The sequence below is a fragment of the Nicotiana tomentosiformis genome, chromosome 1 (genome assembly GCF_000390325.3).
Source record: "Nicotiana tomentosiformis chromosome 1, ASM39032v3, whole genome shotgun sequence".
In the NCBI taxonomy this organism is placed as follows: domain Eukaryota; kingdom Viridiplantae; phylum Streptophyta; class Magnoliopsida; order Solanales; family Solanaceae; genus Nicotiana; species Nicotiana tomentosiformis.
In genome coordinates, this window is record NC_090812.1 from 148131557 (window position 1) to 148145750 (window position 14194).

A 14194-nucleotide genomic window follows, 5' to 3' on the forward strand; every position below is an offset into this window, starting at 1 on the left:
AATCATCCTCCGATTTGTTCTTCCTCTCCTTTGGAGTTCCATAAACAAGTAAGAAATAGGATTAGGTGGCCCTGCATTTGTTCTTCTTCCTCCTCCTCTTCTTCTTCTTCTACATTGACTTTCAAGGTGGCCCTGCATTTTGCAATAAAGATAGTAACTTGGGACCTTCTCATACTCAATATCTAACCATCTGCCATCAGGAGTTCCATCGAGTCATTTGAAACCAAGCCATAATTGATCCAATTTAGGTTTTATTACATCGATCTCAACTCTAACTTTGGCAACATTACCCCGTGATATGGAATAGGTTGCTTGATCTGGAGCAACTGCAACTCCTATCTCTCTCATCATTTTTGAAATAACCTGCTAGTTGAACAGATGCCATGGTAATTGGTGAATCAAAATCCACACTAGGACAATGGTTGTTTCCTCCCCGGGTTTAAAATCAGCTGTCCATTTCAAGATTTTCATAGGTGACTCTTCAATATCAACATACTCCTAAAGTGAATGTGGTTATAATCTACCTTATTCATGAAATCAATGTACACATGTTTAGGATCAAAATAAGCAATTTTTATTGAGCCAATTAAGTGAAGTTGTCGCACAAAGACTTTCCTAATCTCCTCTATGGTAGGTCTATTTATATAGAACTTCCAGTAATAGTGAATCTGCATTCTTATGCCAAGTTTATGAAATAATCTTGTGCGGAAAATAAAATTGCAGGCTTACCAAGATAGGTACCATATACAATGTCCACAGGTGGAGCACCACTGATCGCTGAAAGTGTGGCTTGAACCGTGGCAGCAAAAGAAGGTTTTGAGATGGCTTGGTCATTCCTCTTATTACCCGGTGGGTCATGTTGTCTATTACCCCATGTTGAAGGTATTGCCATTTGCTTGTTGCTTGGAACTAGAGTCTGAGTATCTGGTGGATGTATTGGTTGTGTTCTTGTGGTATGGGGAGGTTTTTGGTGTCCAACGATGTGTTTTTCACTACTTTGTTCTTTACGGTGTTGTGGTCGGTCAAAGTTTGAAGAAAATTTTAGTTGGGGTGGGGTAGATTTGGAACGATCCGACTTGTCGTTTTAAGAATTTATGCCCTGTTTAGTGACTTAAGGTTTCGATCATCTTCGTAATATGTATTATGACCCGCGTTTGTGGTCGTGTTTGATTTTTGGAAAATTCAGAATTAAATTAAAAGAACAATTCTCATTTTTGAAGCTTAAATGAAAATGGTTGATCAAAGTTTGACTTTTGAGCAAACGACTCCGGAATGAAGCTTCGTTGATGCCAATAGCTTCGTATGGTGATTTCAGACTTAGGCATGTGTTCAGATTTAGATTTTGAAGTATGTAGGACAATTCGACGCATTTTGGCAAAAGTTGGAAAATAGAAGTTTTTGAAAAGTTTTCGGCGCAAATTATAGAAGTTGGAAGATTTGAAAACTCGTAATTCGATTCGAGGCGCGATTCATAATTTCGGCATTGTTTGACATTGTTTGAAGTCTCGACTAACTTTGTATTGTATTTCGGGGCATGTTGGTATATTTGATTAAGGTCCCGAGGGCCTCGGATGGATTTCGGAAGGTTAGCGGATTGTTTGGAAATTTTTGTGAATGCTGGTTTTTGGCAGCCACTGGTGTCATCGCATCTGCGATGAAATTAACCGCAGATGTGCCATCGCAGAAGCGAGGCTGAGGTCGTAGAAGCAAAATGGACAGGTCTGGGCAGTGGTCGCAGAAGTGAAGAATTTCCCGCACCTGCGTGTTCGCAGATGCAGTACATGGAGCGCAGAAGCGAGAAGCTTCGTAGATGCGCAATTGGTCATCGCTTTTGCGATTTCACAGAAGCGAAGAGAACTCTGCATGTGTGAGGGCCTCTGGTCAGTGGACTTCCACATAAGCGGATTTTGGTTCGCAAAAGCGGCTCCGCGGATGTGGCAACTCGTCCGCAGGTGAGAAACTGGGCAGAAACATAAGGATTGAACTTGGTCATTTTTCCATTTTCGTTTTGGATTTTTGGAGCTCGGATTTGGGCGATTATGGAGGGAATTTTCACAAACTTGGTTGGGGTAAGTATTCTATATCCTAAAGTGATTATATTTCATGAATCTATGGTTATATTAATCATTTATTTCGTATTTAAATGGAAGAAATCAAGATTTTTGTAAAACGTTTCATAAACGAGAATTCACGATTTGGAGGACGATTTATTATTGGAATTCGATAAAATTGGTATGGTTGAACTCGTATCGGAATGGGTGATCGGATTTCATGAAAATTATGTCAGGTTCAGAGAGGCGATCCCCGCATTGACTTCTGGGTTGACTTTTTAATGTAAAATTTTAAGTCGACGTTTTATTATCCGAAATTATTTTTGATGAATTTTAATGAAGTTATACAATTAATTTTAATAGATTTGAGCTGTCCGGAGGTCAATTCAAGTAAGAAGGTAATTTTAAAATATCGGCATAACTTCAAAAAGGTAAGTATCTTGCCTAACCTTGAGTGGGGGAATTACCCCTTAAGCATTGAGTTGTATGTGCCATTTGTGTAATGTGAAAGCCGTGTATGCGAGGTGACAAGTACGTACATAGTTTATATGTGCAATTATTATTGGTTAAAATTTGTAGACGCCCTTATGTATCAAATTGGAAAATTGTTAGAACTTAGTAAATCCTTGAATTGTCATGCCCCATTCCTTGTTTGTCAAATTTGTATTTTATATGATAATTTGGTGTTATTGTCACTTGCATTTTTATGTGAATTCCGTGTGTGGTTGATTTGATAATTTTCTTGGAATTAAATTTATTATGGAATTCTTATCTGCAAATAATTATTAAATAAGCTTAAAAAGAGGCGTTAATATTTTTGGATTAAAGAAGACATTGTCCTATGTTGAGTTACTTTTCCATATCTGTTGAGGTTTTGAGGTTTTATATACGTTGTGCGGATCCTTGGGCTATTTGTTGAGAAATTTATTGATTTTGCTGTATCTTTGGAATTGGTTGTGGTTATTAGGCAAATTGTGATATGAATTGTTATATTGTGTTGTCGCTTAAACACTCTCCTTGATGTTATTTATGCTTCCTACCTTGCTTTCTAATAATATACATGTGCTTGGTAAGGAAGAGTGTAAAGCACGAAGGGTGATGCCGTGACATTGAGAGTGTAAAAGCACGAAGGGTGATGCCGTACCATTTCATTTATATTATCACATGAGGATGAGAGTAAAAGTACGAAAGGTGATGCCGTGCCATTATTTTTATATTATTATATGTTCATGGCACGAATGGTGTTTCCGTGCAGGCGAGAATAGGAGACATATATTATATTGTGATATCTTTTCGTTGCGTATTTATTCAGGCCTTTATCTTGAGATGTTATTGTGCACCTAGGTTTTCTATGTGACTTGTAGTCATTGTTGCTTACTGTGTGCCTCCCACTTTATTTCTTTTATTGTTATTGACTTTTCTCCCACCTAGTTGGTATGGTTATATGTATGCACGGTGAGAAAGAAATAAATGCACGAAGGGTGTTGCCGTGCCAATTGATTTGATCTACATATATACATTGGGTGAGAATGAGACAAGTGCACGAAGGTATTGCCGTACCATTTGATGTGATATATTGAATATATTTCTCATACCAGGAAGGTTAAATGAGGTGTCACATGGTGATATTTATTTGAAAGAATTATATTTGAAAAATATTTATTTGAAAGAATTATATTTGAAAGAGATTTATTTGAAAGAATTATATTTGAAAGAGATTTATTGGAAAGTATTATATCTTGAAGATTATTATTTGAAAAGCATATAGACAAAAGATTTATATTTGAAGAACTTGATTAATTGGTTGTACTTGTATTCGGTATTTATTGAGAAATATTAATGGTGCTCTTGTTGCCCTGCTGTGTATATCACTGGTTGATTAGTGTTGCCATCATTATTATTTATTTCCTATTATTTTTGTGTACTATATTGCACAGGTTATTAGACTAGTTAGTATCTTGAGTGTACCTCGTCACTACTCCACTGAGGTTAGTCTTGATACTTACTGAGTACCGACTGTGGTGTACTCATACTACACTTCTGCATATTTTTGTGCAGAGCCAGGTATTGGAGATATTGGATTCAGACAGAGATTAGAGTATGATCGCAAGGACTCAAGGTAGGATTGCTTGGTCGTCGCAGTCCCTTGGAGTCTTTCCATTTTATTATACTGTTAATTATTAATCAAACAGTATTGAGTATTCGATCCTTGAGATTATTTTATGTATTCAGTTAGAGTTCGTGGCTTGATATTACCAGTCTTGGGAGGTTGTTGTTGAATATTTTCGCTGTTAGTGTTGACACTTGTATTGAATAAAAAAAATGGCTTGAATTATTATTAAAATCGACTTACCTAGTTTTAGAGACTAAGTGTCATCATGACGCATGTGGTAGGATTTTGGGTCGTGACAAGAATATGTGGGGATTGGTAGCATATTATTTGGTTTGGTTATTTATGGAGGTATTAATCCCGACGGCTTCATTTCCGGTGGGATGGTGGTGTTTGTTTGGTACAAGGTAGCCATTGAAGCATTGTTACTAGGTGGTTGTTTAGACAGAATATGTTCTGGTAGGTGAGTTGTCAAATTACCATTACTAGGGTCAGGTGGGTGGAGTGGGGGAGGGTCATTTGGGTGTGGCATCTGTTCAGTGAGAGAATCTAGAGAGAAGGGAGAGGAATTCCTTACTTCAAAGATTAGCAATTAATAAATGAATATGAATATAGGTTATTGCATTGCAGATTCTGAGATTCCAAAAATGGGAAAAAGGTTCTATAAATTCCTTTTCTTCACACCTCAAAAGAAGGAAGTAATTAAAGTTCAACATCTTCAGCTAAGTATATGACTTAACGCTTAAGAACACAAAACAATCACCCCAAATATGTTATGATCTCTTCATTTCTTTTATTATTATTATTATTATTATTATTATTATTATTATTATTATTATTATTATTGTTGTTGTTGTTGTTGTTGTTGTTGTTGTTGTTGTTGTTATTATTGTTGTTATTGTTATTGTTATTATTGTTGTTATTATTATTATTGTTGTTGTTATTATTGTAGTAGTTTGTAAAAATTAAAATAATTAAAAATTAGGACTGTTGAATACCAAAAGGATTTTTTTCGTTCTTATACAATATTTGAAACTTATTTACCAAAATAGTCCCAATTTTGTATATTACTCGCCCTAAACAAGGATTGCTTACAATTTATATACAATCCATTATTAATGCCTTAAATTAGAGGATTCAGTTACACTCTTTCTCTTTTTCTCTCCTCTACTCTTTCCCTATTCTCTGTCGCCTCTCTCCATATAAAATCTATTATTTGTATCTTAAATTATGGAATTCAGTTACAACATTTTCCTTTTTTCTCTCCTCTCCTCTCCTCTTTCCATTAGTGCTTTAACTATAGTATAGCAATTTCAATAATGGCGCACCACAGTAACGTAAAATAGTTCAAGACTTAATTGAGAACCAAATCTTGTAAAACTATATTCATAGTTTGAACTAGAAACACTACAAGAAATCATGGATACAACGATATTTATTTAATAGCATTTGACGTAAATATCAATAAATATATAATTTCCTGAAATTTTCTTTAGAAATGTCACAAAGCAGTGACATTTTGCGTAAAATGTCACAAAATATTGCGACTGTTAACTTAAATGTCATATTTTGGATGGCAGTTAATGACACTTGTAGTTTTAATGTCATCATATCAGTCAAAATTTGGAGGGAATAACCAGATAGTAATAAATTAAAAGTTAAAATGTAATTTATTCCATCCTATTCCCTCCACTAAAAGATTACTAATAATTCAATCCCTGCCTTTGCCCTCGTTCTACTCACCACGCCGTCAATTCGTTTCTAACGATTGCCGCACTTTCCCTTTTCTCCCATCATCGTCGGCCACATCATGAGGTAATTTTAACTCATCTCTCTATCTGCATATCAATTTTCATGTCTATATCTTTTTCTGTCATCCTGACGATTCTGGTTTTAGCAACTTTTTCCGTTATTGTTTAATCCTATATATGTTTCTTTAAAATCTATCAATCTAATCCGAATATTCTCAAATAATTCATTTAATGGTTTGGTTTTTTATATATTTTTTTCGTTCCTTTTCTTTTTAATTACTTCTGTTGTTGAATATTTGATGTCTATAATGATAGGCTATACCGTTGGGTCAATTATGTGGTGTGTGTTCTAGCATTTAGATATATGTATTTTGATATATATTGTTGTGGTTGTTTTATTACAGATCGGTGTAGTTCAAGTTGGTGTTCGTGAGGCTATTTCAATTTTTACTGCTTTTGAAAGTAAGCTAATTGTTTATCAAATCTTTCCTCTTTCCTCTTAAGTTGCCTTTGGTGTTATTAAAGAATTCACCGACTAGTACACCTTTTTATAAATAGATGATGCCCCTATAAGGCTGTTAAAATTATTGTAGATACTGTGAGTTTTATTGTGTAAGAATTTTGGTAACATTAGAGTATATATAAAAATTCTTTATCACATATAATTTTACTCGTGATCGATAGTTTTATATTTGATTAGCTCTTCCTTGGTTGCAGATGCCTTGTGTATTATACTAGTAACTATTATTAAAAAATTATTGTAACCTTAGAGTGTATGAAAAATTCTTGATCAGATCTTCTTTTTACCATTTAACAACAATTAAATTAGATTTACTTGTCTCCTTATTAGTTAGAAGAAAACATATTTGCTTATCCATTTTTGAGAGGCCTTTTCGAGTACTACAATAGTGATACGGTAAAAATGAATTTTAATAAATTAGTTCTTTTTTCAGATACTTTATGGATTAGAGTAGTTAACTTGTTAAGGTTCTTCATCGATTATAGTTATGATATTGTAAGAGTATTGCTCTGTTTTATCCATTCCTCATACGTTTTATGTCACCTCAAGATGATGCTAATATTCCTGACACTGATAAGTGGTATAGTAGCCATGCCATGCCTTGCTTATTCAATTTTAGCTTTTAAATGAGTTGCAGAAAAGAATAAGACAAGTTATCATCCTTTTGAGATTCTGGCACTTTTTCTTCCTCACATTTCAGTTGAATTTTTTTTTTGAAAGAAATAGATGTAATGACCTGGCCGGTCGTTTTGAGAGTTGTAGTCACATTCTCCTATTTACTGCTCATTTCACGCTTTACAATTATTATGTGACTTGTCGGGGTAGTTGGTTCGGATTCGGAGAGGTTTCCGAATTAATTAAGACACTTAGTCTCAAAGTTGGAAGCTTAAGTTGAAACGGGTGAACGGATATTGACTTATGTATAAATAACTCTGGAATGGAGTTTTGATGTTCCGTTAGCTCCGTTGGGTGATTTTGGACTTAGAAGCGTGTCCGGATAGTGACTTGGAGGTCCGTAGTTGAATTAGCCTTGAAATGACGAAAATTGAAAATTTGAAAGTTTGATCGAGAGTGGAACTTGTGGTTACCGGGCTCGGATTAGAGTTCCGGGAGTTGGAGTATGTCTATGGTGTCATTTGTGACTTGTGTGCAAAATTTGGGGTCAATCGGACATGATTTGATATATTTCGGCGTCGTTTGTAGAAGTTGGAATTCTTTAGTTTTAATAGGCTTGAATTGGGGTGCGATTCATATTTTTGATGTTGTTTGAGGTGATTTGAGGGCTCAACTAAGATCGTATCGTGTTTTAGGACTTGTTGGTATATTTGGTTGAGGTCCCGGTGGCCTCGGGTTGATTTCGGATGGTTAACGGATCGAAAATGGGACTTAGTGCATTGCTGAAGATGGGAGTCTTCTGGTGTGATCACACCTGTGAGGGGTTGGCCGCAAGTGCGATGCTGCAGATGCGGAGCTAGGCTGGCCTAGGGCAGGACGCAGGTGCAAGGGGGTAAGCGCATCTCTGAGCCCGCAGGTGCGAGCAAGGCTCCGCAGATGCGGAGTTGAGGGGCGTAGGGGATATTGGGCTGCAGAATCGCTTCCGCAGGTGCGGAACCTGGAGAGTAGATGCGGGCCCTAGGGATTTAAGTGATTTATGCAGAAGCGGAGGATTTTTTCGCAAAAGTAGTTCCGCAGGTGCGGATATTTGGCCGCAGGTGCGAAAGCATGGGCAGTGTTTTAAAAATGAGGGTTCCGAGATTTTCACCATTTTAAATATTTCAAGCTCGGAATTTGGCGATTCTTGAGAGGATTTTCGGGGAATTTCTTAAGGTAAGTCTCTGGTGTTTATTTTTAATCAATAATCTAGTTTCCCCATTGAATTTTTACCTAGTTGGTGTGTATTTAAGGTGAAATTTGGGAATTGGAGGCTAGAGATTTGGAAAGATTGATTTGTGATTTTGGGTGGTGATTTGATGTCGGATTTTGATAAATTTGCTATGGTTGGACTCATGGTTGGATGGGCTTTCGGGTTTTGTGAATTTTATTGAATTTCAAGAAGTGGGCCCGGAGGCCGGCTTTTGAGCTGATTTTTGACTCTTAATTAATAACTTAGTATTTTATTATGGAATTGATTCCTTTAGTCCGTGTTGATTGTATCAAATTATTTGTGGATAGATTCAAGGCATCCGGAGACCGTTTTGCGAGGCAGAGGTGTGTTGGAGTAACAGTTCTAAATTTGGTTTTGAGGGTATGAACCCCGTAATATGTGTCATGTGATTGGTTTTGAGGTGAAGCACATGCTAGATGACATGCGTGCAGGCGTGCACCGTAGGAATTATGACTTGGTCAACTCCATAAAACTGAATAGTTGAAAAATCTGTTGTTGTCTGTATATTGTCCATATGTTATAGAAACTAAACTGCAAATCATGTTTAGCCTATGTATTGGCACTGTAAGGACCCACAAAGGTCATGTACATGTTGAATTATCTGCTAAATTGCTGTTTTGTACTCAGCCACCATTTTACTTGCATATTACATCTCAATCTCTATTGCTCATTATTGATACATTATATCATTTATGTGTGGGTTGGTTATCATGATTATTGAGAGCCCGGGAGACTGGAGAGATCAATGATCGAGTGAGGCCGAAGGCTTGATTTTGTGAGGATATTTATTGGATCGGGCTGCACGCCGTAACATGTTATATTGATTTATGCCATGATTGGCTTGTTATAGCGCTTGGGCTGAATGAGCCCCTCCGGAGTCTGCACACCCACAATGAGCGCAGTTGATTTATATTGAGGGATGGATCATCCCTGGGCATGGACCTTGCCCGAACCGTTTATATTTAGGGATGAATTTTCTCTGGGCTAGATTGGCCTTATACAGTACTGAGAGACTGAATGTTAGTCGATATATATATATATATGGGTTAGATTGACCATATACAATACTGAGTGATTGAGTATTCTGAGAGTGTGAGTATACGAAGCTTCCAGTGTGGTGCATTACATATATCATATACATTGGCATGCAGATATATAAAGGTCGTATCCCTCGTATCATTCATAATTGATCTATCTTACTTGCATTGAGTTAACTGCTGAACTTGAAAGTATGCCTATCTTTCTGTGTTGTAATTTCTGTAATTGAACTGTGACCTTGAAACTCGTCACTACTTTCAGTCCATTATTTAGTCTTGTTACTTACTAAGTTGGTTGTACTCACGCTACACCCTATACTTCGTGTGCAGATCTAGGTATTTCCGGACACGGTGGGTGTTGATCTCTTTGCACAACCTGATCGTTTAGAGATTCCAAGGTAGCTGCCCAGCGTTCGCAGACCTTGTATCTCCTTCCTTATCTTTCCGCTTTATGTATTTAGTTTTAGTCTTTCATAAACATTATTTCTAGACTTGTGTTGTATAGACGCTCATATACTTAGTGACACCCCGATGTTGGGAATTTCTGTATTTCTATCCCGTTCTTGAGAGTTTTGATGTTTTAAACCTGTGTTGTTTTATTTTCATTTAAATGTGTTGGAAGTATTTTAAAGTGTCGGCTTGCCTAGTATCATATTTGACGCCATAACGACATGCTACATTTTGGGTCGTGATAAGTTGGTATCAGAGCCTAGGTTACATAGGTCTCACGAGTTATGAGTAGGTTTAGTAGAGTCTTGCGGATCGGTACGGAGACGTCTGTACTTATCTTCAAAAGGTTGTCGAATCCTTAGGAAACTTTACATTCTTGTATTCTTGTCGTGCAGATTTGTTGATTCCGGTGACTAAACTTTTGTATTCTATTCTCTCACAGATGGTGAGGACACGTGCTACCAGACAAGACGGACAGACACCATCACGACCAGCTTGGGCCACAAGAGGCCGAGGTTGCGATAGGGGCCGCGGTAGGGGCAGGGGTGCAGCTCGTACAACAGTTAGAGCAACACCTGCAGATTCACCAGTTGCTCCAGCTCAAGAGCAGGTTCCAGATGTGGTTGATCTAGTAGGGCCATCTCAGGCACCAGTTGTTCCCATTATGATTCCAGGCTTTCAGGAGGCCTTGGCTCAGATTTTTACGGTGTGCACCAGCCTTGCTCAGGCGGTCTCTGTTCCGGCCGCATCAGCCACTTCTCAGGCCAGAGGAGGTACTCAAAATCCCTCCGCCTGCACTCCAGAGCAGGTGATGCAGCACCATTTTCATGGAAGGAGTTCTCCGTTCTCTTCTTGGAGAAGTTTGTGTCAGAGTCTCACAAGGATGAGCTGGGCAGATAGTTAGAGCAGCTCGTCAGGAGGGCATGTCTGTGACCCAGTACGAGATGAGGTTTTCAGAGTTGGCTCGTTACACAGTTTAGTTGGTTCCCACTGATAGGGAGAGGATTAGAAGGTTCATTGATGGCCTCACATATCAGCTGCGGTTGTTTATGACTTAGGAGAGGGTATCTGGCTCTACCATCGATGAGGTGGTTGATATTGCTCGGTAGATAGAGACGGTCCGTAGTCAGGAGCGTGAGGAGAGGGAGGCCATGAGGCCTCGAGGTTCGTGTGGTCCCAATGGTGTTCATTATGGGGGACAACCTTACCACAATAGGGGTCTTCCTTATAGGACCACTCGGATGCCTCGTCCAGTTCACCATGGTGCATCAGCTAGCCATGGTTCATACAGTGCTCGTCAGAGTCAGTGATCTCTCAGTGCCCTTCCAGCTAAGAGTTCGTCCTATGATCCTTCAGTTCAGGGTTCATCTGCACCGAGTGCTTCTAGCGGATATTGTGGTTCTCGGGGTCCGCCTCAGTACTTTCCGCCATTTTCAGAGAGGGGTTGTTTTGAGTGTGGAGATTTGGGTCACATAAAGAGATATTGTCCCCGCCTTTCGGGAGGTCCAGCTCATCAGAAGTGTCATGCCCCAAACTCGGGGAGCGCGACCGGCGCTCAACCGAGTTAACCCTTCTAGCCAACTCACCCATAAACAAAGAGGATATAATATTCATTAATTAATACCATGAGGGTTCATGAACAACACTAGTTTCATCACCATTAGTTACTTTATTTATAAGTCTCCAAAATAATACATTTCACAATCATAGTTTTACAGTGGAAGCATGAGATACAATTACGACATCTTTAGTTTAACTTTCCCACACTAATACACAACCCACACTATGTCTACGGAGCCTCTAATAGGTACAGAAGAGTATTATGATAATGCCGACAATAAGGCCCCGGCTATACCTCAAACACAAAACACAAGGAACAAAAGATACATAACCCCGAAATGAAGTGGGGCTCACCAAGTCAGCTGGGAAGAGGGTGTACCGCTATCACTGATAAATGTCTCCTGTTGTGGGGCCCCCGACAAAAGGGACGTTAGTACATATGGAATAGTACTAGTATGAATGACAAAACACTCTTTCAATAGAATGATAAATAATATAAGTAAGAATAATCATAATAGCAGTGGAAGCCACAACAACATCAAACCTCAAATTAGGATCAAGACAGTGTTCAAATAAATTTTCATATCTTAAGTTAGGAGATTTTTAGTACCAAAATGCCACCTTTCACAATACCGATGTTCATAATATCAATACCACCGTACTTTTAGCACGAAGTCCGATCACGACCCGATCGGCTAGGGCGTCTCATTCGAGACATCAACCACAATCACAATTTTAATTACAATTTCTAGCACAATCACCACCATGTGTGCGACATGGCGTCCGATCACGAACCGATCGGCTAGGCCGTCTCATTCGAGCCACCATCCTTTTATACCGATCATCTCAATTCATACTTCTTTCACATCTTTTCATTTAATTGGCACTAGTGGACACAATTATAAAATTATTCTTGGCACGTCGGCCGTATTTAGTATTTCATGTTCACCTTTTTCACTTTCAAACATCATCATCATCAACAACAACAAGGCATTACAAATCAAGATTTTTAATACAAATGTGAGCAATTAAGAGTCTTAAGCACATAGAGACTTTTCACAAAATATGGCATAATAGCCTTCGTTTGAACTTGACTTGAAGTCGAAACATTTTTAATGCACAACCCATACTTTGAACACATTCTCAAATGATAACATAACATGATAAAAACATTTGGGATACATATTGAACATATATCTTTCAACACAAGCTTATTCGGAATAGCCAATTTTATAATGAACAACTTGGGACTTACATAAATTACATGAATACCATTGGACTCAATTCTAAGAGAGGAGTTTAGCCAACATACCTCGATTTGAGCTTTCCTTAAATTACTACAACGTTCCGAAAGTCCTAGCAATTCCAATCTATTTTGAGACATAACAAAATTGAATACAAATTAGGAAGATATTCATTGTTTCAGTTCATTTGAGCATTTTATCAAACTCTAGGTGTGCAAATTTGACTACAAGGTTCTTCTACAAGATTTCCTTCATTCCATAACCCAATCTTTACTTATTTGAGCTCAACAATCTTTCCACAAACCTTATTGGTACATGCATGTATACATAATACACTCACACCTAAGAATCATACTCCCAATCACCCATCTTTTACCCCAAACTCGAAATTGAAGAATTGGGGGAAGAAATTCTTACCTCTTTGAAGCCCTAGCAAGATCCTTGTGAAATCTTCAAGCCTTGAGCAAGAATTGATGAAGAAATGACTAGGTCTTCTCTTTCTCTCTCTAAGATACTCTCACCTCTCTCTAAAAATATCAGATGAAACCCTTAAAAATGACCTCTTATACCTTTTTTATAAAAATGGGATCGGGTAAAATTTCCAAAACTTAAATTTGTCGAAACCCGGCCTGCGATCGCATACAGTACCGCAGAACCATTATGCGGCCCACATATCGGTCGCATAATTGATACCCTAAAACTGGGGGTCGTCTGGTTGGGTCTGCGGTCGCATAGTGTACCACATGCCTTCCTCCAATCTTGTCTCGCCTCTGATTCACTCTACGACCATTATGTGGTCCGCAGAGTGATTTTGCAGCCGCATAGTTGGCCGCATAAATGTCTTTTTCTACTGAAAGTTTTCCTTTATTCCCCAGCGCATTGTTCAACCCAGAACCTTAATTTATAGGAGTGATTCTACAATCCTCAAACACGTAAGCCTAGTTCGGCTCCACAAAACCTTAATTTTCTTTGCGAAAAGTTTATGTGGCCTTACATTCTCCCCCTCTTAGGATCATTCGCCCCCAAATGAGGGTCAAAATTCATCATTAGCATTCAATGTGGCCCAACTGTTAATTCTCACACACCAGTAGTTTCAAAATTTGGCTAACTCCCTAAATCTCCAAAACTTTCGCCAGAGTCTCCCCTGTAACTGGGCCTATCCACCTGTCAGAGAATCCCATAAACCAATCCTAACAACATATACATGATCCGATGATGCAATATAACATAAGAACAACACTAATTGTGGCACCATAAGCAATATATTACCAAAAAAGGAACACCCTTAACATCAACTGCAAAAATGATACCTAATTCATAGAAGGTAACTCTTAGAATTTTCATAGAACACAAATTTATAAATACATGGCTATTCAAACATATAAGGATACTTTTTCTTCATTTCTTCCTCGGCCTCCCAAGTAGCCTCTTCAACCTGTTGGTTTCACCATAGCACTTTCACTTAGGGAGCGAGAGTGTTCTCTAAGAATGATTTGAGGTCTGGGTATCACCAGTTGAAGATTCGGGACTCGGATATTCTAAAGACGACATTCAGGACCCGTTATGGTCATTATGAGTTCCTTGTG

At 38.1% G+C, this 14194-nt stretch overlaps 1 long non-coding RNA gene across 1 annotated transcript; it reads left to right on the forward strand.

Moving 5' to 3' along the window:
• The first annotated feature begins 5890 nt into the window (after positions 1–5890).
• LOC104105932 (uncharacterized) lies at positions 5891–10414 on the forward strand. Its single transcript, XR_011408980.1, has 4 exons — positions 5891–5976; positions 6317–6374; positions 9685–9752; positions 10247–10414. It is a non-coding gene; the product is annotated as an uncharacterized lncRNA (long non-coding RNA).
• Positions 10415–14194: the final 3780 nt, after the last annotated feature.